The sequence below is a fragment of the Ovis aries genome, chromosome 1, assembly GCF_016772045.2.
Source record: "Ovis aries strain OAR_USU_Benz2616 breed Rambouillet chromosome 1, ARS-UI_Ramb_v3.0, whole genome shotgun sequence".
In the NCBI taxonomy this organism is placed as follows: domain Eukaryota; kingdom Metazoa; phylum Chordata; class Mammalia; order Artiodactyla; family Bovidae; genus Ovis; species Ovis aries.
This window is the reverse complement of record NC_056054.1, coordinates 32,313,699-32,341,066: the sequence shown is the minus strand read 5'-3', so window position 1 is coordinate 32,341,066 and position 27,368 is coordinate 32,313,699. Positions and strand designations below refer to the sequence as shown.

Genomic DNA, 27,368 nt, shown 5'->3' with positions numbered 1-27,368 from the left:
TTTATGTATTTGATCTCTCAAATGAAATAATAAACTAATTAGTGGGACAATTTACTGGTGTGCTCCGCCAAGGGTGTTTTACAACCTCAGTGCCGGCTTGTCTAACTGTGGCGTCAGCAGATCCACTTTCTGCCCTGCTGCCCTTAATTTTAGCCGTCAGACACGTCAGACAGGCAGCCTTGTCCTGGGTGCATGTGCCTCCGGAGGGCATCTAGCAATGTCAGATCATAGGGCAAAGGAAATTTCCCCCAGAAGCCTCCCTAGAATTCACTCAGGGTAGACTGCTTTATTTGGCTTAAACAGATGGGGGTTCAGCTCCCAGAGAACAGAACTGGGCCAGTTCAGAATCTGAAATACTCAGAATGAGAATTTCCAGAGGAGGAGGAAAGGCTATATGTACGCAGGTGTTGAAAGTCACGTCTGAGAAAGCCCATAGCCCATCACAACCAAGAGCAGAGGAAGGAGCAGCAGACAGAGATTGACATAGGGACGACAGATGTGGGACCATTGCAAGATGCAGAAGCAAGTGTAAGAGAGATGCTAGAAGCCCCAGAGTAATTAGAACAAACAGCGCAATAGTGCCAAAGTTTGTAATTGCTGTTTTTCAAACTGACTTTGAAGTACATGCACTTCCTCCTAAGGCAGACCCCATCTGTGCTCTCTTAGCAGCGAGTACTTATCTCTGTCTTAGAATTAATCCTGTTATCATTGACAACAGGATTGTCGTTGACAATTAATCTGTTGCCATTGCTTCTTGTCTAGTCCCATTTGACCATGAGCACCATGGTATCACCAGGGTCTAGAACTATGTCTGGACTATAATAGGGTTCACTAGACATTTATCAAGTGGAAGAATAGATGGATAGATGGATGATAAATGAATACATGAATCAGTCTGCCAAAGCTACTGGAGGTGTAAGGTCCATGAACGATACTTACTATATTTATCCGCTCTTTTAAAAGTCTTTTTAGCTGAATTTGTAACAATATTGCATCTGCTGTGTGTGTGTGTGTGTTGTGGAGTTTTATTGGGGGGTGATAAGACATAAGGGATCCTAGTTCCCTGACCAGGAACTGAACCCATACCCCCTGCACTGGAAGGCAAAATCAACCACTCGACCACCAGGGGTGTCTCTGTCTGCTGTCTTCAGTGTAACAAGTGGAACCCAACCAGGGATAACCTTTTTCAGTGGCTGATATTTGTTATAGAATTGCTCTATATAGCAAATAAATACATAGCACAAAATATTTAACTTCTCTTGATTAAACCTTCCTTCTTATGAATGCTTATTAACACACACACAGACACTGAAGGACAGGGAAGCCTGGTGCACTGCAGTCCATGGGGTCACAAACAGTTGGACATGACTGAGTGTCTGAAAAGCAACACACATTCATTTGGGGGAGAGGTAAAAGGTCCTAGTGCTCTCATCTTACATGGTACCACTGCTGGCCCACTAGTTCCCTTACTAGTACCCACTAGCTCCCTTGTGGGTATCAACGCTTTCATTATCCTGGCTGCTGATAAACTGTCACTATGGATTGAATCTAGCCTGAGGGTTCAACCTGCCTCTTGAGAAATCCGTATGCGGGTCAAGAAGCAACAGTTAGAACCAAACACGGAACAACAGACTGGTTCCAAGTTGGGAAAGGAGTACTTCAAGGCTGCATATTGTCACCTTGCTTATTTAAACTTATATGCAGAGTCCATCATGTGAAATGCAGGATTGGATGAAGCACAGGCTGGAATCAAGATTGCCAGGAGAAATATCAATAACCTCAGATATGAAGATGATACCACCCTGATGGCAGAAAGTGAAGAAGAACTAAAGAACCTCTTGATGAAAGTGAAAGAGGAGAGTGAAAAATCTGGCTTAAAACTCATCATTTAGAAAAAGAAGACCACGGCATCTAGTCCCATCACTTCATGGCAAATAGATGGGGAAACAATGGAAACAGTGACAGACTTTATTTTCCTGGGCTCCAAAATCACTGCAGATGGTGACTTCACTCATGAAATTAAAAGATGCTTGCTCCTTGGAAGAAAAGCTATGACCAACCTAGATAACATATTAAAAAGCAGAGAGTTTGCTAACAAAGGTTCATCTAGTCAAAGCTGTGGCTTTTCCAGCAGTCATATATGGATGTGAGAGTTGGACCAAAAAGAAAGCTGAGTGCCAAAGACTTGATGCTTTTGAACTGTGGTGTTGGAGAAGACTCTTGAGAGTCCCTTGGACTGCAAGGAGATCAAACTAGTCAATCCTAAAGGAAACCAATCCTGAATATTCATTGGAAGGACTGATGTTGAAGCTGAAACTCCAATACTTTGGCCACCTGATTTGAAGAACTGACTCATTTGAAAAGACCCTAATGCTGGGAAAGATTGAAGGCAGGTGAAGACGGGGATGACAGAGGATGAGATGTTTGGATGACATCACCAACTCAATGGCTATGAGTTTGAACAAGTTCTGGGAGTTGGTGATGGACAGGAAAGCCTGGCAGGCTGCAGTCCATGGGGTCGCAAAGAGTTAGACATGACTGAGCAACTGAACTGAAATGAGGGTTCTTCTCAGAACAAGTTCCAGACCTTTAACCAGAGATTAGCTGGAAAATGAGGAGAGGGGAGGGTCAGTGGGCCCCTGCAGTGAAGCTGTGCAGACTCAGTAGTGGGATAGAGGGAACTAGCCCTGCTGTGATTGACTCCCCTGGAGGTAATACTGACCCCTTGGGGTTTTTCTTCGCTATGATTAGACATATGCAAATGAGCAAACCCTAAGGCATTGATCCTGGATATAACTAGTGCACATCCAGCTCTGCAACACCTATCCAACATACTGTAGCATTTGGGGGGATATGCAAACGAGGTAACCCTAACATGTTGAGGCCATTTGTATGCTGTAGCTGTCACTGCTCTTACATGTTGGTGATGATAAAGTGCTGGAGCTAGAACTGAGGCTTGAGGTTATTTATATTATTATCTATCTGTCATCTATCTATATTATTTATCTTCTGTCAATATGTGCTCAGATGGGAACAGCCTCAAAGAGGCTGGGATTCTAGACCCAAGCAAATATCAGAGATCTTCGGCAAATACCTGAAACTATTTGTATAACAGTTCTAATGGTAAGAATTTATTTATTCCTGCCATTTATTCCATGACTGCCATATACTGTCACTATACTAAAGTCTTTCAATATAATATTTAATAGTCACAACAAGTCTGCAATTAGATCTGACTATCCTGTTTGAAGATGAGTATACACCAAAGTTTAGAAAGGTGAAATAACTTGTCTAGAGTTTTATAGTGCTCATCATGTTAAAAAGAAAATATCCTAAGTTTTATACAGAATATAGGTGATAACTGCCCAAGGTTTGAAAACTGGGGTAAAGTAAATAAATAAACTAAAATGCAACTGTCCATTGGCTTTTATACTCTATGCATTGAGGGAGGGAGGGAAAATAGTGCTCTTTCAATTGTAATCATGTCTCCAGACAACGTGTGAAAATATTGGTAATTGGCAGCAGGTGCAGGGTGGGGAGCTGGGTATGAGCACTCTGGTCTTATTTACAGATCTCCAGAAGCATAAACTTTTCGAGGCTTCCACACTGTCCAGCTGACAAACTGCAGTCTCATTCTGGTCCAAGACCAGTGTCTTGAGTCAGGTTGCAATGAAAGATCAGACAGAATGCATATATGCCCAGCCCTCTTTTCCCAGGTGACTAGAATAAACTTTCCTATGCAGTCACAGCTTGGCCAGGACAGGTTGCATTTTCAAGGACCACCACTTTGTTCTTTACCAGAAGTCATAAACTGCTGCTATATTCCAAGCATGAGCATTTAAAATTTTTATTGTAAACTCTAAATGTCTGGTGTGTATGTAAAATAAGTTCATTTTTATATCATTACGTTTTTCAGTTTATCTAGTATATCGGCTGTTAACATGTGCTGAATCCTCTTTCCCTGCTTCATGTTTCTCCACGGCACTTATCACTGTCTGGCCTACACAGTGTTTATCATTTATTTGCATAGTATCTCTCGCCATCCTCTGGAGTATAAGCTCCATGAGGGCAGGGTATCTGTTTAGTTGTTATTAAATACACAGTGACCAAAAAACTGTTTGGCACAGTTAGGATGTCAACAAAGATTTATGAAAAATAATAAAGGGTGGGTGAATATATGGGTGATGGCTGACTGGCTGGCCGGACAGGCAGATAAACAGGTGGATAGGTCTTACCAGTTGTGACAATGTAAGATATAATTATGGCATTTAGGGTAGTGTGGATGTTTATCTGCACAGAAAACTAGATGAATGAAATAAAAGCTTAGTTCAGTTCAGTCGGTCAGTTGTGTCTGACTCTTTGTGACCCCATAGACTGCAGCACACTAGGCCTCCCTGTCCATCACCAACTGCCAGAGTTTACCTAAACTCATGTTCATTGAGTCGGTGATGCCTTCAAACCATCTCATCCTCTGTCTCCCCCTTCTCCTCCTGCCTTCAATCTTTCCCAGCATCAGGGTCTTTTCAAATGAGTCAGCTCTTTGCATCAGGTGGCCAAAGTATTTGAGTTTCAGCTTCAACATCAGTCCAATAAGCATTCAGGACTATTCTCCTTTAGGATGGACTGGTTGGATCTCCTTGCAGTAAAACAGACTCTCAGGGTCTTCTCCAACACCACAGTTCAAAAGCATCAATTCTTCGGTGCTCAGCTTTCTTTACACTCCAACTCTCACAACCACACGGCTACTGGAAAAGCCATAGCCTTGACTAGATGGACTTTTGTTGGCAAAATAGTGTCTCTGCTTTTTAATATGCTCTCTAGGTTGGTCATAACTTTCCTTCCAAGGAGCAAGCGTCTTTTAATTTCATGGCTGCAGTCACCATCTGCAGTGATTTGGGAGCCCCCCAAAATAAAGTCTGACACTGTTTCCACTGTTTCCCCATCTATTTGCCAAGAAGTGATGGGACCGGATGCCATGATCTTAGTTTTCTGAATGTTGAACTTTAAGCCAACATTTTCACTCTCCTCTTTCACTTTCATCAAGAGGCTCTTTAGTTCTTCACTTGCCACCATCAGGGTGGTGTCATCTGCATATCTGAGGTTATTGATATTTCTCCCACCAATCTTGAAAACAGCTTGTGCTTCATCCAGCCCAGCGTTTCTCATGATGTACTCTGCATATAAGTTATATTAGCAGGGTGACAATATACAGCCTTGACACACTCATTTTCCTATTTGGAACCAGTCTGTTGTTCCATGTCCAGTTCTAACTGTTGCTTCCTGACCTGCATACAGGTTTCTCAAGAGACAGGTCAGGTGGTCTGGTATTCTCATCTCTTTCAGAATTTTCCACAGTTTATTGTGATCTACACAGTCAAAGTCAATTGGCATAATCAATAAAGCAAAAGTAGATGATTTTCTGAAACTCTCTTGCTTTTTCAATGATCCAGCTGATGCTGGCAATTTGATCTCTGGTTCCTCTGCCTTTTCTAAAACCAGCCTGAACATTTGGAATTTCACAGATTGCTGAAGCCTGGCTTGGATAATTTTGAGCATTACTTTACTAGTGTGTGAGATGAGTGCAATTCTCCAGTAGTTTGAGCATTCTTTGGCATTGCCTGTCTTAGGGATTGGAATGAAAACTGACCTTTTCCAGTCCTGTGCTGAGTTTTTCAAATTTGCTCACATATTGAGTGTAGCACTTTCACAGCATCATCTTAAGGATTTGAAATAGCTCAACTGGAATTCCATCACCTCCACTAGCTTTGTTCATAGTGATGCTTCCTAAGGCCCACTTGACTTCACATTCCAGGATGTCTGGCTCTAGGTGAGTGATCACAACATCGTGATTATCTTGGTTGTGAAGATCTTTTTTCTACAGTTCTTCTGTGTATTCTTGCCACCTCTTCCTAATATCTTCTGTAGGTCCACACCATTTCTGTCCTTTATGGAGCCCATCTTTGCATGAAATGTTCCCTTGGTATCTCTAATTTTTTTGAAGATATCTCCAGTCTTTCCCATTCTATTGTTTTCCTCTATTTCTTTGCACTGATCACTGAGGAAATCTTTCTTATCTTTCCTTGCTATTCTTTGGAATTCTGCATTCAAGTGGATATATCTTTCCTTTTCTCCTTTGCTTTTTACTTTTCTGCTTTTCACAGCTATTTGTAAGGCCTCCTCAAATAGTCGTTTTGCTTTTTTGCATTTCTTTTTCTTGGGGATGGTCTTGATCCCTGTCTCCTGCACAATGTCACAAACCTTATTCCATAGTTCATCAAGCACTCTATCTATTATATCTAGTCCCTTAAATATATTTTTCACTTCCAATGTATAATGGTAAGGAATTTGATTTAGGTTGTACCTGAATGGTCTAGTGATTTTCTTACTTTCTGCAATTTAAGTCTGAATTTGGCAATAAGGAATTCTTGATCTCAGCCACAGTCAGTTCCCAGTTTTGTTTTTGCTGACGGTATAGAGCTTCTCCATCTTTGGCTGCAAAGAATATAATCAATCTGATTTTGGTGTCGACCATCTGGTGATGTCCATGTGTAGAGTCTTCTCTTGTGTTGTTGGAAGAGGGTGTTTACTATGACCAGTGTGTTCTCTTGGCAAAACTCTATTAGCATTTCTCCTGCTTCATTTGGTACTCCAAGGCCAAATTTACTTGTTACTCCAGGTGTTCCTTAACTTACTTAGCTACTTCCTTAACTACTTTTGCATTCCAGTCCCCTATAATGAAAAGGACATCTTTGGGGGGTGTTAGTCCTAAATGGTCTTGTATGTCTTTATAGAACCATTCAACTTCAGTTTCTTCAGCATTACTGGCTGGGGCATAGGCTTGGATTACAGTGATATTGAATGTTTTGCCTTGGAAATGAACAGAGATCATTCTGTCTTTTTTTTTTAATTTTAGTTTTTTATTTTTTAAATTTTAAAATCTTTAATTCTTACATGCATTCCCAAACATGAACCCCCTCCCACCTCCCTCCCCATAACATCTTTCTGGGTCATCCCCATGCACCAGCCTCAAGCATGCTGCATTTGAGATTGCATCCAAGTACTGCATTTCAGACTCTTTCATTAACCATGATGGCTACTGCATTTCTTCTAAGGAGTTCTTGCCCACAGTAGTAGATATAATGGTCATCTGATTTAAATTCACCCGTTTCTGTCCATTTTAGTTTGCTGATTCCTAGAATGTCTATGTTCACTCTTGCCGTCTCCTGTTTGACCACTTTCAATTTGCCTTCATTCATGAACCTAACACTCCAGGTTCCTATGTGATATTGCTCTTTACAGCATCGGACTTTACTTCCATCATCAGTCACACCCACAACTGGCTGTTGTTTTTGCTTTGAGGGGTTGTTTCTCCACTGATCTCCAGTAGCATATTGGGCACCTACTGACCTGGGGAGTTCCTCTTTCAGTGTTCTCTTTCCCTTTTCATGCTGTTCATGGGGTTCTCAAGGCAAGAATACTGAAGTGGCTTGCCATTCCCTTCTCCAGGAGACCACGTTTTGTCAGAACTCTCCACGATAACCTGTCCTTCTTGGTTGGCCCTACACAGCATCATTTAGTTCCACTGAGTTAGACAAGGATGTGGTCCATGTGGTTAGATTGGTTAGTTTTCTGTGATTGTGGCTTCAGTCGGTCTGCCCTCTGATGCCCTCTCTAGTGCCTACCGTTTTATTGGGTTTTCTCTTACCTTGAGCGTGAAGTATGTCTTCACAAGCTGCTCCAATAAAGCGCAGTCACTGCTTCTTACCTTGAACATCTCCTCTCGGCCTCGCCATCATCACACAGCTACTGCTTGCCACTCCAGCCACATTACAGGCAGATTCTTTACCAGCAGAGCCACAAGGGATGCCCAAGAATACTGGAGTGGGTAACCTATCCCTTTTCCATGGGATCTTCCTGAACCAGGAATCGAACTGGGGTTTCCTGCATTGCAAGAGGATTCTTTACCAACTGAGCTATCAGGGAAGCCCTGAAATAAAAACTAGAGCCCAGAAATAGACTATATTGATTATAAAATTAACACATGATAGATGCATCATTAGAAACCAATGCAGAAATCATAGAAAGAAAGAAAGAAAGAAAGAGAAAGTGAAGTCTTTCAGTTGTGTCTGACTCTTTGCTATCCCACGGACTGAAGCCCACCAGGCCTCTCTGTCCACGGGATTCTCCAGGCAAGAATGCTGAAGCGGGTTTCCATTTCCTTCTCCAGGGGATCTTCCCAACCAAGGGATCAAACCCAGGTCTCCTACATTGCAGGCAGATTCTTTACAGTCTGAGCTACTAGGGAATCCCCCATATAAAGAATATCAGTTCCAAATGGATTAAATGCAAAAGGCATCATTTTAAAAATAACTGTAGGAGACTATCTTTATGACCCAGTGTTGGTAAAGTTTTATTTAATAAGACAAAAAATGGAAATACTAATATGTTTTATTATATTAAAATTTTAAAACATTTTATGTCACTATAAACAAAATAGGAAGATAAACTTTAGGTTAGGTACAATAATTGGAACATATATAACTGTAAAAACATGCTGACTAGTATAGAATATACTGAGTACCACTGCACGTCTTGATCAAATGTTATAATTTTACCATTTTTCTGTTGCTTCCCATTGGTTGCACCCACACTTGCCTAAATGTCACCTTCCTGGTAAGGTTTTTCCTAACGACCCTATTGAAGAGTAAACTCCCATAAAGTGTGGGGGCGAATGGATGCATGCATATGTATGGCTCAATCCCTTTGTTGCTCACCTGAAACTGTCACAACATTGTTAGTTGGCTATACTCCAGTACTAAATAAAAAAGTTAGAAAAGTGATTCACCCCCATAGCCTGTATGACCATCAGGCATACGAGGTGTGTTGCTTTCTTATTTGTTTAGTGTATGTTGCTTCCTTCTTATAACAACTCAATAGAAAAAGAAAATAAAGGCATATAAAAAGCAGAAGGAAAAAAGTCATATAAAAATATAAAAGAGAAAAATAAAAGAATGTCTAATCTCACTAGCAATTAGAGAAATGCATATTTAAGTATGAATTATTTTATATCCATCAGATTGAAAAAATGTTACAGTCTGGCAATACCCAGTGTTGGTAATGATATGAACTAGTATAAACTGCTCTTGCTGCATTGAAGAGCGGTTTGCCACATCTCATACATCTTTGAGGAGGCATATACTCTTTGGCCTAGCAAGTCAGTAGAGAAACCACAATATGTAGCCCAAGAGTGTAACAATATCCACCACACCATTATTTGTATTAGTGCAATTTGGAAATAGCTCAAATGTCCATTAATATTACTGATGGTTAGAATATAAATGCATGATAAAATACTATCTAAATGTTAAAGTGAGAGAATTTAAACTAATTCTATCAAAGTAGTAAATTATTCAAAACACATTCAACAAAATAAGCAGGCTTCAGATGGATGCCTACAATGAGATATTTAAACAAAGTTTTAAACAGCCAAAACACTGCTATATATTGTTTATGGATGCAAACATGTATAAGAAGCAGAAAAACATGTAGGGACATTTAGGAGAGTAGTCATCTTTTTGGAATTAGGAGGAAATTCATGGCAAAATCTATTTATATCTATAATGTTTAATTTTAGAAAGAAAAGATCTGAAGCAAATATGATGGAATTTTAGTATTTGACAACGCTGGGTGGTAGTACATAGTTTAGGGTTATAATTATGTCTATACTGAAATTCAAGCTTGAAGTATTTAATAAGAAAAGAAATAGGAGGCCATAGCATATGAGGTAATGTGGTGTGGCATAGCAAAATTGTAAACTGAATTTTCTTATGAGTTGAAGATTGGTGCAAACCTAGACTTAGTACCTTCTTTTCAAAACAGTTAATGAGATTAGCTTTTGGAACCAGACAGCCTAGTTTGAGTCTTGATTCGGACAATAGCATTAAAACTGGGCATCAGTCTCCTCACTTTTAAAGTGGAAAAATATGATAAAATAGAAAACCAGGAGAGAAAGTCAACATAACCAATAGTTGTTTCTTCAAAAAGATTAACTTAAACTAACACAACATTGTAAAGCAATTATACTTCAATTAAAAAAAAAACATAAAAATTTGCAAAATTTACAAACCTTTAGCTTAATTCAGTAAGAGGAGAGAGAGAAAGAGAGATGATGACTTGAATAACCAAAATCAGAAATGAAAGAGGGGACATTACTACCAATAAGATAGAAATAAAAAGGATTATAAAGTAAAAAAAAGTACCACCTCCTAACAAATACTATGAGGATGAAATGAGACAATATTTGTAGTATATAGCATGTTTCATGGCACATGATAAAAAGAAAGACTGGCTTGTGTACAAAAGGTCCAGGTCTGGATATAAACAGGCATAAGATTGAGGTCTGTTTTGAATGCCGTGCTTTCTCTCATTTTGTTTTTTACAATAACCTTATTAGACTCATGTTTTTATTATCCCATTTTATATGTAAGAAAATTGAGCCTTAGAAAGGTCAAATAACTTGCCCAAGATCACCCAGATCTTAAAAGACAGAGATGGGATTCAAACCAGCTCTATCTCCAGAGAAATGCAACTGTAAATTAATATACTGGCTATATTTCACTAGTTTTATGAATAAACTAAATTGAATTTGTATAAACCATAGCAATCATCTATCCTGTAGCTCTTTTTTTTTTCCTTCAGTAAGGAGTCAACCAGCCATTGCTGATTAAACTAGTAATAATTATCTGTTTAGTTTATGTATATGCAACCCTAAACATGTAAAATAACTGAGTTGCTGTAATGGGATATTGTTACTAGATAAATATTCCAGTCTTAAAAAGATTCTGGGTATTGGAATATATTGGAAGATCAGTAGGCTGTGATATTCCATTATGTTGAGTTGTGTGTGTTTGTGTTTTAACCATAGGCTTTTTTTTTCTGTTTCACTGACTTTGCTGAAAAATGGTTCTCTCTCTGCTTTCTATCTTCTATCTTCTGTGAATTCAAATGGATCTTAAATTTTATTGTCACTGATTATTTTGAATGAACAACTTTCTTAATGTACTTTTGTCAAGTCACTTCCATTTATTAAGTCTTTTACAGAATATTTATTTATTTGGCTCTACCAGGTCTTAGTTGCAGCATGCCAGATCTAGTTCCCTAACCAGGGATCAAACCCAGGTCCCCTGCACTGGAAGCACAGTCTTAGCTGCTGGATCATCAGGGAAGTCCCTATTAAGTCTTAAATTCATTCATTCATTCATTCACTCATTCCTTCTTTTATGCGGCAAACACCGATTAGATGAAAACTATGAGCTTGTCTGGGCTTCCCAGGTGGCTCAGTGGTAAAGAATCTGCCTTTCTAGCAGGAGATGTGGGTTTGATTCCAGGATTGGGAAGATCCCCTGGAGAAGGAAATGGCAACCCACTCAAGTATTGTTGCCTGGGAAATCCCATTGTCAGAGGAGCCTGGCGGGCTATAGTCTCTGGGATTGAAAAAGCATCAGACATGACTTAGTGACTAGATAGCGGCAGCAGCATGAGCTTATCTTTGGTCTAGGTTCTCAGGAAGCAAGGATTAGTAAGGTATGATGACCTCGGCTCACAGATAGAAAGAGGCAGACATGGAATGGACAATTCCTGTGTAATTTCACCTTTTTTGTTGCCATTTAGTTGCTAAGTTGTGTCTGACTCTTTTTGCTACCCCATGGACTGTAGCCCACCAGGCTCCTCTGTCCAAGGGATTTCCCAGGCAAGAATACTGGAGTGGGTTGCCATTTCCTTCTCCAGGGGGTCTTCCTGACCCAGGGATCGAACCTGTGTCTCCTGCATCTCCGCCTTCAAAATGGAGTTATTTCTCCGTTTCAGCATGGAACAGGGAGTTCCCAATTATATAAGTGGATGTAAGGAAAGTGGCACAGAAATGGTGGTGTTGAAACTGAAATTTTTTCATATACTCATTTTCTTCCTAGAAAAATAATGTGTGATCTCTGTAAGGAATTTGGAAAACGAAAAGAGATAAATAACGCATGATCATAGCAGCAGGAGCATACTACAGAGAAATAACCACTGTTAACAGCTGGCTCATTTTAAAGACTAATTTCTACATGGATTAGCTCAAACTTTGTAAACAATTTTGCTATGTTATATTTTGAAAATTTTTTAAAATATTTTTGCACATCTATATTATTACTCTATGTAGAAATATTCAGTTCATCATTCCTCCATTGTCTGTTTCCCTCTTAAAAACAACATTGTGATGCCAGCCTCTGTGCATAAATATTGGCCTGCATTCTCTATTGTTTCCTTGAGAAGGACTCCTGAAGGAGGATTGCAGATTAAAGGCTACGAACACTTTTAAGACTCTTGACATTTTCTCCAGTGCCCTCTTCTTTACTGATCTCAAGGCAAGAGCTCAAGCCTTTAGAGAGTCAGATAAATTACAAATATGGGAAAGTTCTTTAAAAATTCTTCCTTGCCTCTGTGTCTGTGTAGAAATGTACACGTGTGTACATATGGGAAAGTTCTTTAAAAATTCTTCCATGCTTCTATGTAAGTGTAGAAATGTACCCGAGTGTGTGCACACACATACATGTATCTTAGGAAGTAACACCAATACACACACACACTCACACATCCTCCTACCTAAGAGGTTGTGTGGACCACTTCTTGTTCAGTCCTTACAGTGGGCTATATTTGCTGATTTTTGTTTAGGCGTGCTTTGTTTATGCCATCTTTTTATTTCCAATGCCTGCTATGTGGTAGGAAATTAGTAAATGTTTCTTGAATGAAATAGAAGGAAGAAAAACAAGCCAATTAAATAATTAATGTTTATTTTTTTAATATCATGTTTTATTTGTTTTCAGCATTCAGCAAGACATGCTGGTGAACCCCAACTCTGTGTCTTCATGATCAAGGGACCCTTTTACACAACACAAAGGTAAATGTTTGAGGCTGATTGTCTTGCTGGCCTGAGGAAAATCTTGCTCTCTGGGAAAACACTCACAGATGTCTCAGGGTCTTCTTGAAGTGACGGCTTCTGTGCTTTTGTGCTCCCCTTTAAGCTCTAGAGGGTTTATGGAGCCTTCAGGATCGGTGCCTTTTCTCTGGGCTGCTTTGTGTTTATGGTTACAGAAAGATAATATTGATTCTCTTTCTTCTTGTCTTTAAGCACCTAGTAAATGTCATTGAGAGTCTTAAGTTTTCCTGCCCAGATTTTAGTTTCTCCTAATAGGTTATCTCAGACTGGTTTGATTTTTAAATACAATAATGTCACCTCCCTTCTCAAATCCCAGTCTAAATATATTTACCAACAGAAGGAACCATTCTCAGTTGCACAAACTAAAGTCAAACCGTGCTTAAGATAAATGTCTCTACATAGGAAACAGACTTGGAGATTTATGAGCTTTAGGGACAAGTACTATTCTTTTGAGGTCCTAAACTTTTAAATGATAGCAACACTGAATTATGTACTTCATACAGGGAGCCAGGAAGGCACAATTGAAAATGCCTATTCTTTTGACAAATTAGAAGCATTCATTCCAATATCTATTTCTTGTTTACCAGGGATAATGCTGAATGAATCACAGACTGGTGGATGGATGTTCCTTCCTAACACTTTTAATTAGCAGCATCGCCTATTAGAATGAACAGAGTGTGGTGTTTCTGCCATAGATTACCCCAACCTGCCTTACATAGAATAGAAATTTTATTCTCCACAAGGTAATGTTCATCTCTTCCCCAGCCAGACAAGCATAGAAAATTAAACAATGGTCTGTTAAAAAGCCCAGATAATATATTTATCATTTCCAGTTTATGTGAGTTTGCAAGGCAAATACGAGTGGGAGCTATTTGTTATGAGACCTTGGGGAACAACGGAACTGGAGAGCGAGCTGGGAGGCTGGAGGATCTGAGAGTTGTAAAAATTCATTTAAAATATGAGGAACTATTGGAGACAGAGGCAATTAATTACTCTGAGGGACTCAAATGTCACTACTCATTTAAGTGACCTGGCAAGGAGGTTGAGAAACCTGTTTTCTGGAGGCTTCTGTAGTGGAGAAGACTGGTTGCTGGGACTCCTCAGCTGTCAATTTTTGCATTTCCTTGGTGACTTATTGACATGTCAACCTGGCTTGTGCTGCAGCCTCTTCTAATGAGTAGAGTTAAATGAGAAATGGGGGTTGGGTTGGGGGAGCACTCTCTCCATTGCTGGCCAGGTTATCCAGCAGAGCTCACCGCGTGTGTAAGTAACTGCCCGACCTAGGGGAAGCTTGTAAATTACCACAATGAAGAGAAGAGGCTGATCATTTGCAGCTGGACTGCATTTGGTCTTTTATTATTGCTTTTCCATCCACAAAGCTATTCTCTGAGGTGGAGTGAATTTGGGAAGACAAATTAAGGTTTTCTACCTAAGGAGGACTGGGGAGCAGTAGCTTCTGAAAACAGTCATCTTTTCTAGATTGCCTGTCTCATAAATCTCTCAAATGCATTCTGCTTATAGACAGAGGTTGAAAAAATATAGATATGTGATGTCTTAAAAGTTTAAAATCAGTAAGCATCCAGAGTAATGGAGTAGAAGCTCTCTCAGATGTATACCTTCCCTAGACTGGGGAAATCAAGGTTTTTTTAATGAACTCTGTCACTAACCAGCTGTGAGATCCTACAAGAGCCACCATAGTGCTTCAGGCCTTTATTGTGATGTTTATAAAGTGGGAATAATAATATCTATCTTTGTGATTAAGATCAATGTGTCCAAAAGAGCTTCGATGGGTGGAAATATCAGTTATGTAAGCCTTATCATCTATGGATGTATTCTGTTGTAAAAGTCTTGGTTTTTAACCGCTGATGCAGCTCAGTGGTCTGTATTGCTACTTGAGTCACAGTTAAGGGACTCTGCAGTGTTCTCCCGTCTTGTTCAGTTAGGAAGGGTAAATCAACAAGCTGAAGAAGGATAAACAGTGTTTCTCTGATGACTGACTTTGGGAGAAACTGTTCACATGGTTTGAAAAACAAAGAGATGTTGAAGTAAAGCTTTGTAGGGAGTTGAGTCCTGGATATTTACCTCCGCGCACCATCCTACTCCTCCAGTTTGAAAAAATCCTAGCTCTCTGAAGAAGAGACAAATCATGTATTTGTGAGGGAGATGTTTAAAGATTATTCATTTGTTCCTAGAAAGAGAGAATGATGAAGTAAACAAAGGCAGGGTCGGTGGGGATGGAAAAGAAGAGAGAACTCTGGAGAAGCCTGGCAAAGGGAGGAGTTCTAGGCTTTTAAGTAGTCAGGGTGGCTTGCACTTAGTAGAGGGAGCAGTGCAGTGACTCTAAGCTGAGGAGTGTTCCTGAGACACTTGTAATGCCATTAATGAAAATGTGGGGGAAATGCAGGCTACAATCCCTCTGCTCAAGGAGCTCAGAGAGGTAAACAATTAATTATCGTATAGAACAGACAGAAAGAAGCCCTGAAGAGCAATGCTGGGAAATATGTTGAGATGGAGGATGCTATTGAGATGGAACTCAAAGGATGAGCAGCTCTGTGCTAGGCGAGAAGGGTTTAAGGCTAGACACTCTGCATACCAGCAGCTCAGTGGCGCTGAACCACAGCTGCACAGCCGCACAGTGAAGATGCTGATTTGAGAGCCATGTGCCTGGCTTGCTATATGTGTTCAGCAACTGGAGTTTTACATACTAGCCTGGACTCATGATTTTCAAAGGCTTTCTGGCTGTTACTCTCTTCTGAAAGTAGACATGAAGGACTGCCTATCCTCATTAGCCAACCCTGTAGTGACCTCAGACCTGACCTGTCCTGAGAATGCTCAGACGACAGCCCCTGAGACCCAATTCTGAATAATTGCTAGAACCACTCTCCCCATTCCTTGGTATTCATTGCTTGGTTTTTAGCTTTTATTTTTTACCACTTAACCTTTTAAAGTTGCTTGAAAGCCATCAGTTGGCTACCTGCACTGTTGGCTGTTTATTTAGTTGATTAGATGTGTCTACCTTTTATTCATTTGTAGTCATTTGCGGCCATCATAGGTGGGAAATCATACCTTCCTATGTGGAATAGTATTAAGACAGAAAAATCTTTTTTTGGTTATCTTTCTTTCTTTTTCCCCATTCTTGAATTTATCCCTTTGATGCGTCCTGTATGCCTCTTTTTTGTCATCATTTTTATTTTCTCAGATTATCTCTATTTACCCTTCTACTTTCTCTCTTTCTTCTGATAGAATCATACATTCTCCAACCTGAAAGAAAGTTAGAGATTTTAGATACCAGGAGCTTAACTGTAAAAACTCTGAGAGGGGTCTCAGCCTTGTGGTAATTTCTATTTCCTGTTATTTTTGGTGATGGTGGTGGTGGTGGTGCTTCCAAAGCTGAATGTCTTGGATTTGAATCTCTACTCCAAAACGTAATAGCTATCTGACACTGAGCACCTCAGTCTCGAGTTTCAATCAGTTTCAGTTCAGTTCAGTCGCTCAGTCATGTCTGACTCTTTGCAACCCCATTAACCACAGCATGCCAGGCCTCCCTGTCCATTACCAATTTCCGGAGTTTACTCAAACTCATGTCCATTGAGTCAGTAATGCTATCCAACCATCTCATCCTCTGTCATCCCCTTCTCCTCCCGCCCTCAATCTTTCCCAGCACCAGGGTCTTTACAAATGAGTCAGCTCTTTGCATCAGGTGCCCAAAGTATTGGAGTTTCAGCTTCAACATCAGTCCTTCCAATGAATACCCAGGACCGATCTCCTTTAGGATGGACTGGTTGGATCTCCTTCTACTCCAAGGGACTCTCAGGAGTCTTCTCCAATACAGTGGAAAAAGTGTTCAATTTTTCAGTGGTTCAAAAGCATCTATTCCCTCTGAGTCCAAAAGTCCGTTATACACATAAGCAGGGTGACAATATACAGCCTTGATGTATTCCATTTCCTATTTGGAACTAGTCTGTTGTTCATGTCCAGTTCTAACTGTTGCTTCTTGACTTGCATACAGATTTCTCAAGAGGCAGGTCAGGTGGTCTGGTATTCCCATCTCTTTCAGAATTTTCCACAGTTTATTGTGATCTGCACAGTCAAAGGCTTTGGTATAGTCAATAAAGCAAAAATAGATGTTTTTCTGAAATTCTCTTGCTTTTTTGATGATCCAGCGGATGTTGGCAATTTGATCAATCAGTTTACATAAGTAAAATTAAGGTAACAATAATGCTTTCTATGTAGGATTGTTGTAAGAATTTAATGAGAGGGCAGGTGAAAGGGTCTGGCACATTATATATTCTCAGTGAATAATTTTCACTATTATTGTTGCTTGTAATAATGCCTGCAATTATAAATCTTTAAAATACAAAAGGCAGATGTGTTGATCTTTGGCAATAAAGAAGGGAGAAGATGGGAAGACTCTTTCCCATTCTCTGGTCTTAGAGAACGGAAATCTCCAGCAACAAAGGCACTGAAAACAGCTAAGTCAGTGGATGCACATGCCTGGAGAGGACCTGGGTGCTCAGGAGTCAGAAGGCATGCTGGGTTTCCTGAGTTTCTGCTGTGCCTCTGGGGAGCATCAAAATCAGCTCTCGGCCAGACACAGTATTCCTTCCCACCTAGAATTGTGGCTATATGTCAGGTTGGCTAGACTGAAGTTCATTACTCAGAATTCAATTTCCTATAGTTTTCAGTTAGGGTGGACCACAGAGAGGTGCTTGGGAAATCTGGAGGATGAAAGGACGCATTAGCCACTTTGCTGCTCATGTGTTGTTGCTGATCTGCTGACTCACTGAGTCAGCATAAACCAGCAGCCAAGCCTACGAGTGTATTTCCTTTCCCCAGATCCTCCTCCAACTTCTCTAACCCATCATCCATTTGTGTGTGTTTTGAGAAGAGACCCTGGCTCCAGCAGGTCATCCACATTTACAATTGGGGTAGCAGTGAAAACCGAGGTTCCAGTTCATCCTTAGGGAGTTTCAGCTCATGCCTGTGGGTTCCCAGCTGCTCCTAATTTTCCTCATTACTTATATCCATCTTTCCTTCCTGACTACCTATCCAGTGGACTTCAAGCTCCAGCATCAGATAAGATACAACAGATTTATAGACTGATTAACCAGTTCCCAGAGTTGGAAAAGGGCAAATTTCTCTATAAATAAATAATACATACATATTTATAAAATATGTAAAAATATGTAATGCATGTATATGCTGCTGCTGCTGCTAAGTCACTACAGTCGTGTCCGACTCTGTGCAACCCCATAGATAGCAGCCCACCAGGCTCCACTGTCCCTGGGATTCTCCAGGCAAGAACACTGGAGTGGGTTGCCATTTCCTTCTCTAATGCATGAACGTGAAAAGTGAAAGTGAAGTCGCAGTTGTGTCTGACTCTTAGAGACCCCATGGACTGCAGCCCACCAGGCTCCTCCGTCCGTGGGATTCTCCAGGCAAGAGTACTGGAGTGGGGTGCCATATATAGTCATATACAATGTACTTATTTATATTTTTAGAGGAACAGAACCAAGCACTAGGAGATTATATGCATATATAAGCATGGGTATATATATGGACTTCCCTGATGGCTCAAATAGTAAGAGTCTGCCTGAATTGCAGGAGACCTGGGTTTCATCTCTGGGCAGGAAAGATTCCCTGGAGAAGGGAATGGCTACCCACTCCAGTATTCTTGCCTGGAGAATTCCATGGACAGAGGAGCTTCATGGGCTACAGTCCATGGGGTCAAGAAGAGTCAGACAGAACTGAGTAATGTCAAAGAAGTAGCACATATCAGAGAAGTGTTGAATAGGAATAATTCAACTATATGTCCTGAATAGAATATATATATAATTCAATATATATGTATATATACACATACATACACACACACACATATACACACATACTTACATGTGCAAACAAACACACTCACACACACACACATACCCATATACAATCTATTGGTGCTTGTCTCTGTCTCTCTGGTAATCCTGACTAGTACAGAGAGTCATAAGCTTTTTATAATAGGGGACTCTCTACTTCATAAGGCAGCCAATTTCTATTCTACCTCTTCTACCATTCCCCCTTCTGTAATGAAACAGAAATCAAATTAAACTCATGATCCAAAATGTAGTTTTTCAGCCCAGGCACATCCCACTTCCTGCTTAGGACTTCTGTCCCTCTCAACCCTGAATCTTCTCACCGCCTCTCACTGCCACAGTCTCACCCATTAAAGTTTTTTCTCTCTGGTTTCTCACCTTTTTATCTTCAGAATCAGACTCTTAATGAAATGAACCCCATAAGTATTGAATATACTAGAGACCTTCTAGCGATTCCTTTTCCCCAGACCTGTCTCCTCTTCATCTTTCCCATGCCTTTTGAAGACTATACCCTGGTTCTGAATGTGTGGTCTAGGGTGAGAGGAGGGATGCATAGAATTTAGAATCAGAACACCTATGTTTGTGTCCTGTCACCACAGTGTTGACTGCATCAGTTTGATAGTTACCTTCTGAGGGCCTCAGTTTCCTCAGCTGTAAAATGGGTGTACTAATAGCCAACCTACCCATGCTCAGGCTCTCTGAATCCAATAACATGTGCATGGCTCTAGATGTTTGAGGCCTGTTGTACACCTTTCCAGTCTCAGATTAGCTTACCCCTAGATGGGAAGATGATGATTATGGTCAAATATTGGGCTCCAGAATTTGTAATAGAGCAGCAAATCAAAACACTCTTATTTTTCAGTAAAAAAATATTTTGAAAGAGCAATAATCTAAATTCTTATTCATCATCTACCATAGTAACATTTTGCCTAAATTATTTCCTGAAGAAGATTTAGATGGAAGAGATTGAGTGTACAGCCATTCCTTTTTAAATGGGTATATATTTCATAATTACTTGTAAATCAAAAACAGTATAGAGCTGACCAAAAAGGGCAAAGCAGTCAAATATGGAAGAATAACTGTACATTATTTTACTTAAAACAGCATTTAAAACTAACAAAAAAGCAAACACAAAAATAAAATGTGAGAGAACAATCTCTAATAGAGCCGAGACAAAAAAGAGCTAATTGCTATAATGCAGGGCGTTTCAAAAGTGAAACAGCCAAGTGATGAAATTCAGTATATACATATGAAACTGTTATGGATGGATAATATAGATGTCCTCTCAAGATAAAGAGCCTGTACTCCCTGGCAGAGGAATCTTCCATGTGAGTAGAAGAGGTGAGTGTGGAAGCGTCCTATTCCAAGTGTGGCACAGACAACCAACTGTGAGCTTACAAACCTGGTGTAAAGATCTCTCTAATTGGCAGGTATATGGCTTCTAGATGAAGATATGGAGGATATAGGTGACGGCTGAAATCCACATTCGTGACCACACCTTGCCCTGCTTCCCTGCACACATTTATCACTGAACAACAGCCAAAATTGAAGAAATAGCTGACTTACCTTCCACTCCCTAAATGCATGTACACGCAGGCACACACACCTGCCAGTCTTACAAGGATCAAAGGAGTGCTGTAACACAATGCATGGCACACGATAGGTCTTCAGATAGATGTCTGTTGGATGGGTGCATGTATTATTGAACTGCTGAGGAACTCAAGGGCACAGACTAGAGATATCAATGGACATTATGACAGCATTCTGGACAAAATGAAATGGGGAAAAAAAATGCCCAGGAGACTGACTTTACTGAAGATTTAACATGTTGATGTTCATAACACCTCACCTGCCAAAGGTATCCTATTCACAATGAATGAAGCAACAGAACAGGATTAAATTGGCATAGCTGGAGGAGGTCTGCCTGCGTGTGAAGAGCTGAATGTTATCTCCAGGCAACGAATGGAGTTGTAACATGAGGATTTTTATTTTTAGTCTTGGGGAGAAAATGAATTTGAACCAAGAGACACCCAGGGTTGATAAGAAAAGATCAGGGCTTGAGGGAGGGAGTGGATGTATAATACATTCAGAACAGGAAGGCTGGGTGAAGAACTGGTTTGTGCAGGGGAGGTGGAGAGGGGGTACCCTGGGAGGAGAGCTTGTTATTTCACAGTGGCACCTGCAAGTGTAATAAGGTCCACTGGGGCATCAGGTCAACTCAGACCCCTACTGCTTGAGACAAGCTACATCAATGTATGCACCTGGGGGCTAGGGAGTCAGCTTTCCTCCTCTGCAGACATGGCTGCATCCTTTGGGGAACGAGAACATTCTTTCTTAAAAATTTTAACATGCTGTATTGTAATAGCTGTTTATGTTTTCTCTCACTCTTCATGTCTCCTATGGTGCCAAGGTCTTGGCGGGTTCTTTTTGTTTTTGTTTTTTCAGTTTTTTCTGCATCTTTATTTCTAGCATCTGTCTCTGAGAATCTTTTAAAAATCACTGATCACCTTCATATGTTAATGATAATAAACCTCAACAAAGACGTGTAAGGAAGCAATCATTATTTACAGTTGTAAGTAAAGAAGCACAGAATCAGAGAAGTAGCCATTTGCTCTAAGTCCTGCAGCTGGTAAATCTAGTACTGAACTAGTGCTTGAACCCAGACCTGTCTGGAAGTTTGTGATCTGTCCACTATTCCTCTAAGCCTTTCATTGAGCACGTGCTCCCTGAAAATTTCTTGGAAGGCAGGAGGGAGGGAAAGATGGATGATAGATAATAAAAAGGAGAGATGGTTTGAATACAAATAGCCAGATTTTCAGGCTTCCTGAGGTGGGGTGGCGGGGGGTGGGGGGGAGCTCCTGGTAAAGAACCTGCCTGCCAATTCAGGAGATGATCCCTGGGTCAGGAAGATCCTCTGGAGGAGGGCATGGCAACCCACGCCAGTATTCTTGCCTGGAGAATCCCAAGGACGGAGTCTGGTAGGCTACAGTCAATAGGATTGCTCAGATCTGGACACAAGTGAAGCAACTTAGCATGCATGCACGCATGCACAGTCAGACTTTCAGATCTATTCTGAACAGATCATAGACAAAGGTGCCTGGCACATAATACTGTATTCTGAGATAACACTGGCTGAACTGATCCACAGAATGAGGGAGAGTTCTACCAGTAGACATTGGGATTCATCTGCAAAAATGCCAGGGACTTAGGCAAAGTTGTGTGAGAAAATCGATTGACCTTGAGAAAGGGACTAAGACAGAGTGTTGGGCAGAGCCGAAAACTCTGCTGGCCAGCTCTTCTGCAATGATCTAATTCCACCCCACTCGTGGAGAATCCCAGGGATGGGGGAGCCTGGTGGGCTGCCGTCTATGGGGTCGCACAGAGTCGGACACGACTGAAGCGACTTAGCAGCAGCAGCAGCATGCCTCGACACTCAGGCCTTGGTTTGCTACTTTTTTTCTGCATAGCAGCCTTAGAGGAAATTACCATTATTATGCTTTAGGGATGAGAAAATTAAGGCTCCAATTAACAGTTTTATAGAGTTCACTAATGCCAGAAGTGAGTTTGAATGTAAGTTACCAAGAGTAAGTTACCCAGACACCAGCTATTGTAGTAGCATCCAATTTGCTGCAAGATGATTCTTTCAAAGGTAATTTCTATAGAAATGTTGTCTTATGGCCAACATTGTTTAAGCCACATATGTCTCTTTCTGTGAGCATTACCAAGGTAAATACAAAGATCATCCAGAGATTGCATGCCTCTAGATTTTTCACCCTTCTTTGTTTAACACATGACTTTAACGTTACTCTAATGGGGGTGTCTTTTTTTATCAGTGTCTCTTAGCTGGTGATACTTAGTCCTAGGTGTCCCATTGAGGTAATGCTCCCAGATGGCTCACAAATTAGGTTCAATAGAATGTAGTCATTCTTTGCTTCTAGTGATTCCTTGGTGCTGAACCAATTTAACTTACCTAAGGTCCTATTTGAGTTGTTAAATCCTAAATATGGATTGATTAGAACAGGCTAATAGAATAGGCTCTCGGGTAAGTGCAGTGAGTTATTTTGAAGTGAATAGAAGGCCCAGTTTGGAATGGAAAACCTGACTTCAGCTTCATTTCGCCACTTGTTGGCTCTGTGTCCCTGGTTTCTTGTGTCTCCCTTCTCTCATGATCATTTGGTTTCAATTCCCCTACATGAAAAATGAGAATCAGAGGTGATTGTGGAGAGCAAGTGGTAACATATATATGAAAATAGTTGGTGAAGTATGAATGGTTATAGAAATGTAAGTTAGTGTACTACATTTTAAAATTAAATGTGAATAGGTGTGCATTGCATCACTGGAAACATGCTGTTCAACTATAAATTCTAAGAAAAAGAAGAATCAGGACGCTCTGGGAGTATAAGGAATTTCAGAAATGATCTATTTCAGTTTGCTTCTTGACAGAGGAGGAACTAGAGTTATCCTGAACTGGGGTCCTCTCTCTCCAGCAATGCGGATTATTGAGATGAGGTTAAAACTAAGCTTACCTGTAACGATGAGAGCATTTGCACTAGATCCAAACCAAAAGCAGCAAGGAAAGGATGGTTTGTGTCCCAGGGTCTGGAGACGAGCAGTGATTTACTCATCATTTCAGGAAATGTGCTTTCTCACCAGGACCTCAGCTATATGATCTGCCACTCCTCACCCAGCGCTACTGCAGACGTGTGCTTCATACAAAAAACAGCATAACACCAATCTTTATCTCCTCATTTAACTCTCAAAGTCATCACACATGATTTATTGTCTTTGCTAATGAAAAGTAACAAAAATGTCATGCTTATTTTATAAGTAATGTTTTGATTGTTTATGCATTCATAAATTTTAAACTCTTAAACCAATATCCACTTATTACATTGAATTTAGAAATTAGAGGAATAAAAAAAAAATAGCCATGATCCATCATTTGGGTGTATTTCTTCCACTCTGTAGAGATACATTTTATATGACAGTTATCAGGTTAAACATATAAAGCTTAGTTTGTTTATTTTGTCCTTACCACAAACACTTTCCCTTGGTGGCAGATACTAGGACAATCAATCACTTCAAATGAGTAATGTTTCACTGAGTAAATGGACTGTTATTGGATAGATCCACTATAATTCATTTAGTCATTTCCCTATTGTTGAACAATGATTTCCTTGCAATATTTTACTTTTGTTAATAATATATGAAGATACCTTCATATGCAAATGTTTTCCACTCTTTGGGATTATTTACTTAAAGTAACTGATGCCAATAACTAATTTGTAAACTCTTCTCCTATTAAAAAGCATTCATTGCCCCCTTGTATCCTTCCTTCTTCCAAGGTGGATGTTAATCCCGTACCCTTTAATAAGTATTTTGGATACCTACATACCCTGGGTCATGTCTAAGTCCCAGGATCATATCTTTATCACCCCCTGCATCTCATGTTACCCTCAGCCCCTTGACTTGCTTGTGCTCTTTTGGCTAACCTTTTAGCTCTGTGCTGGTACTCAGGCTGGTCCTGTGGCCTCACACCCTGCATAACAGCCCTTTGGCTCCAACTCATACCGGATGGTACCTCCTTTGAGAAGCCCTTGCTGGCTCTAGCAAGACGATTTAGGCATGCTTTCCCTGGGATTCCAAGATTCCTGTGTATCTTTGTCATCACACTTATCACATTTTGTTGCAAATGCATGACTCACTGAAGCTGGGAATGTTATCTTTTGCATTGTTTCCCCAGTTGCTAGCACAGTATTCAACACATAGTTAAGTGTGGAATAGCTGCTAAGCAAACCTATCAATAGATTTGGCAACTGGGATATCCCTGTGATGTGTTACAGAAAGAGTAAAATATTCTATTTGCAAAGTATTGACAGATAGTAGATGTCTCTTCTTATCTTATTTTAAAACAGCATTGTATATTACCGAGTAAAACACAGTCTAGTCAAGGCTATGGTTTTTCCAGTAGTCATGTATGGATGTAAGAGTTGGACTATAAAGAAAGTGGAGTGCTGAAGAAATGATGCTTTTGAACTGTGGTGTTGGAGAAGACTCTTGAGAGTCCCTTGGACTGCAAGGAGATCCAACTAGTCCATCCTAAAGGAGATCAGTCCTGGGTGTTCATTGGAAGGACTGATGCCGAAGCTGAAACTCCAGTAGTTTGTCCACCTGATGCGAAGTGTTCACTCAGTGGAAAAGACCCCGATGCTGGGAAAGATCGAAAGCAAGAGGAGAAAGGGATGACAGAGGATGAGATGGTTGGATGACATCACCAACTCAATGGATATGAGTCTGACTAAGCTCCAGGAGTTGGTGATGGACAGGGAAGCCTGGTGTGCTGCAGTCCTTAGGGTCACAAAGAGTCGGACATGACTGAGCGACTGAACTGAACTGAACTGAAAACACAAAGAGGAGAAAGACTGTGGATTTTTTCTGTAATGAGTCTGAAGTATACCAAAGATCCCAACTGATTTATGCATATCTTATAAATATGTAACATTTTATTATTTAGAAATTTGATCATGCTGTCTCATGGCTTTAAATACCATCCATATACTAATGACTTTACACTTTTTTATCTCCAGTGCCCCCACTCCCCTGAACTCAGGACGCATGACTCCATCTGAATCCTCAACCATTTCCATTGGGTATCTGCTAGGCAATGCACACTTTAAAGTCCAGAAGCAAACTCTGGTTATCCACCCCAGCTATTTCTTCTTCAACCTCCTCCAGCTCAGTGAACAGCAACTCCAGTCTTCCAGGTGCTCAGCCAAAATCCCAGGAGTCACCTTTGACCCCCTTTCCTTCATACTGCATATCCCATCCCCAAGCATTTTCTGTTGGTTATATCTTCAAGCTACATTCAGAATTCAGGCACTTCTCATCATGTTATCTATGACTGTCACTCCAATCTGAGCTGCTTATTATTGTTTTTCTGGGTTATTGTCATAGCCTCCTAACCAATGTCTTAGCTTTCAACCTTGCCCCTGTATTTTACACACAAAAGCAAGGGCATCAGACGTCCTGTCCTTGCTTAAGGCTTCCCAGTGGCTGCCCATTCAGAGCCCATCTTCAAGTGCTTCCATGGTATACGAGTCTGTTTGGACTGCTATAATAAAGTACCACTAACTGGGCAGTTTAAACAATAGACATTTATTTTCTTACAGTTTTACAGACTTGAAGTCTAAGATCAAGGTGCCAGCGAATTCAGTTTCTGGTGGTACTCTCACAGACAGTGCCTTCTTGCTGCGTCCTTGCATGGCATTTCCTCTGTGTACAGGCAGCAGGGGGTGGGGAGGAGAAGGGGGAGCAAGGGAGGGAGTGGGCTCTTCTTATAAGGAAACCAGTCCTATTGGATTAGGGCCCCGCCCTCATGACCTTAATTACCTTAATTACCTTCAGAAGAGTGCTTATATTTCCTAATGCCATCACATTGGGGGTTGGGACTTCAATATGCGAATTTGATGGGACACAACTGAGGCTAATTGCCTGTAAATTGCTGTGTCCTCTGTGGCTCACTCTCCCACCTCCTTCAGCTGCTCCAGCCAAACCAGGCTCCTTACAGTTCCTTCAACACATCCAGTGTGCTCCCATCCCAGGAATAGTAGACCCACTGGACTGTCCCTCTGCTTCCTCCGGACATCTGCCTGCCTTACCCTCCTCGTGCCCTGCACATCTCTACTCAAATGCTGTTTATTGGCTGTTTCTTCCTTGATCACCTTTTATAAAGTAGCGCAACTGTACCACCTCAGCCCCACCCTCTTTATCTTGCTTTACATTTCTCTAAAGTATTTCTATTACTTGACTTTATGTACTTATTTGTTCCTTCATCTCTCCCTCCTCCACTCTAGTGGTAGAAATATAAGCTCCATGAAAGCAGATATTTTACCCTGTTTTGTTTACAAGTGTACTACTACTGGCATTTAAAACAGTCCTGGTACACAAAAGATGAGGAACAAGTATTTGTTGAATGAATGAATGAATGAAAGTTTCTTTCATGTTCATTATCTTTTTTAAAAAATTAGTTTTTGTGTTTTTTTTTTTTTTTTGGCTGCACTGGATCTTTGTTGCTGCATGCAGGCTTTAACTAGAGAGTCAGGGTTACTCTCTAGCTGCAGGGTGCAAGCTTCTCATTGTGGAGGATTCTCATTGCAGAGCACGGGGTCTGGGGCATGCAGGCTTCAGTAGTTGCAGCTCCCAGGTGTAGTTGCCCCATGGCATGTAGAATCTTCCCAGATCAGGGATCGAACGCATGTACTCTGCATTAGCAGACAGATTCCTAACCACTGGACCACCAGGGGAAGACCATACTCACTATCTTATTTCAGCCTCAAACCAAACTTGGAAGAAGGTGGCATAGATCTTTGTTCTCTTTTTACCAGTGAGGAAAAGTAATATTCATAAGAGTCAGATTTCCTAAATGTAGTGATAATTTCATTTGTTGAGTACTTAATATAGCCAAGGGATATGCATACTATCATGCTTGCTTTCATTTAATCCCTGGAGTAATCCTAAAAGGTTCTATA

The 27,368-nt window shown here is 40.6% G+C and overlaps 1 protein-coding gene across 2 annotated transcripts in view; it reads left to right on the top strand.

Moving 5' to 3' along the window:
* Positions 1 to 27,368, top strand: part of DAB1 (DAB adaptor protein 1) — a 1,363,191-nt gene that overhangs the window by 628,746 nt on the left and 707,077 nt on the right. For both annotated transcript variants that reach the window (XM_060409726.1, XM_060409737.1), the window contains exon 3: positions 12,864 to 12,937. The gene's annotated coding sequence lies outside the window, so the exon portion shown is untranslated. The remainder of the gene's footprint in view (positions 1 to 12,863; positions 12,938 to 27,368) is intronic.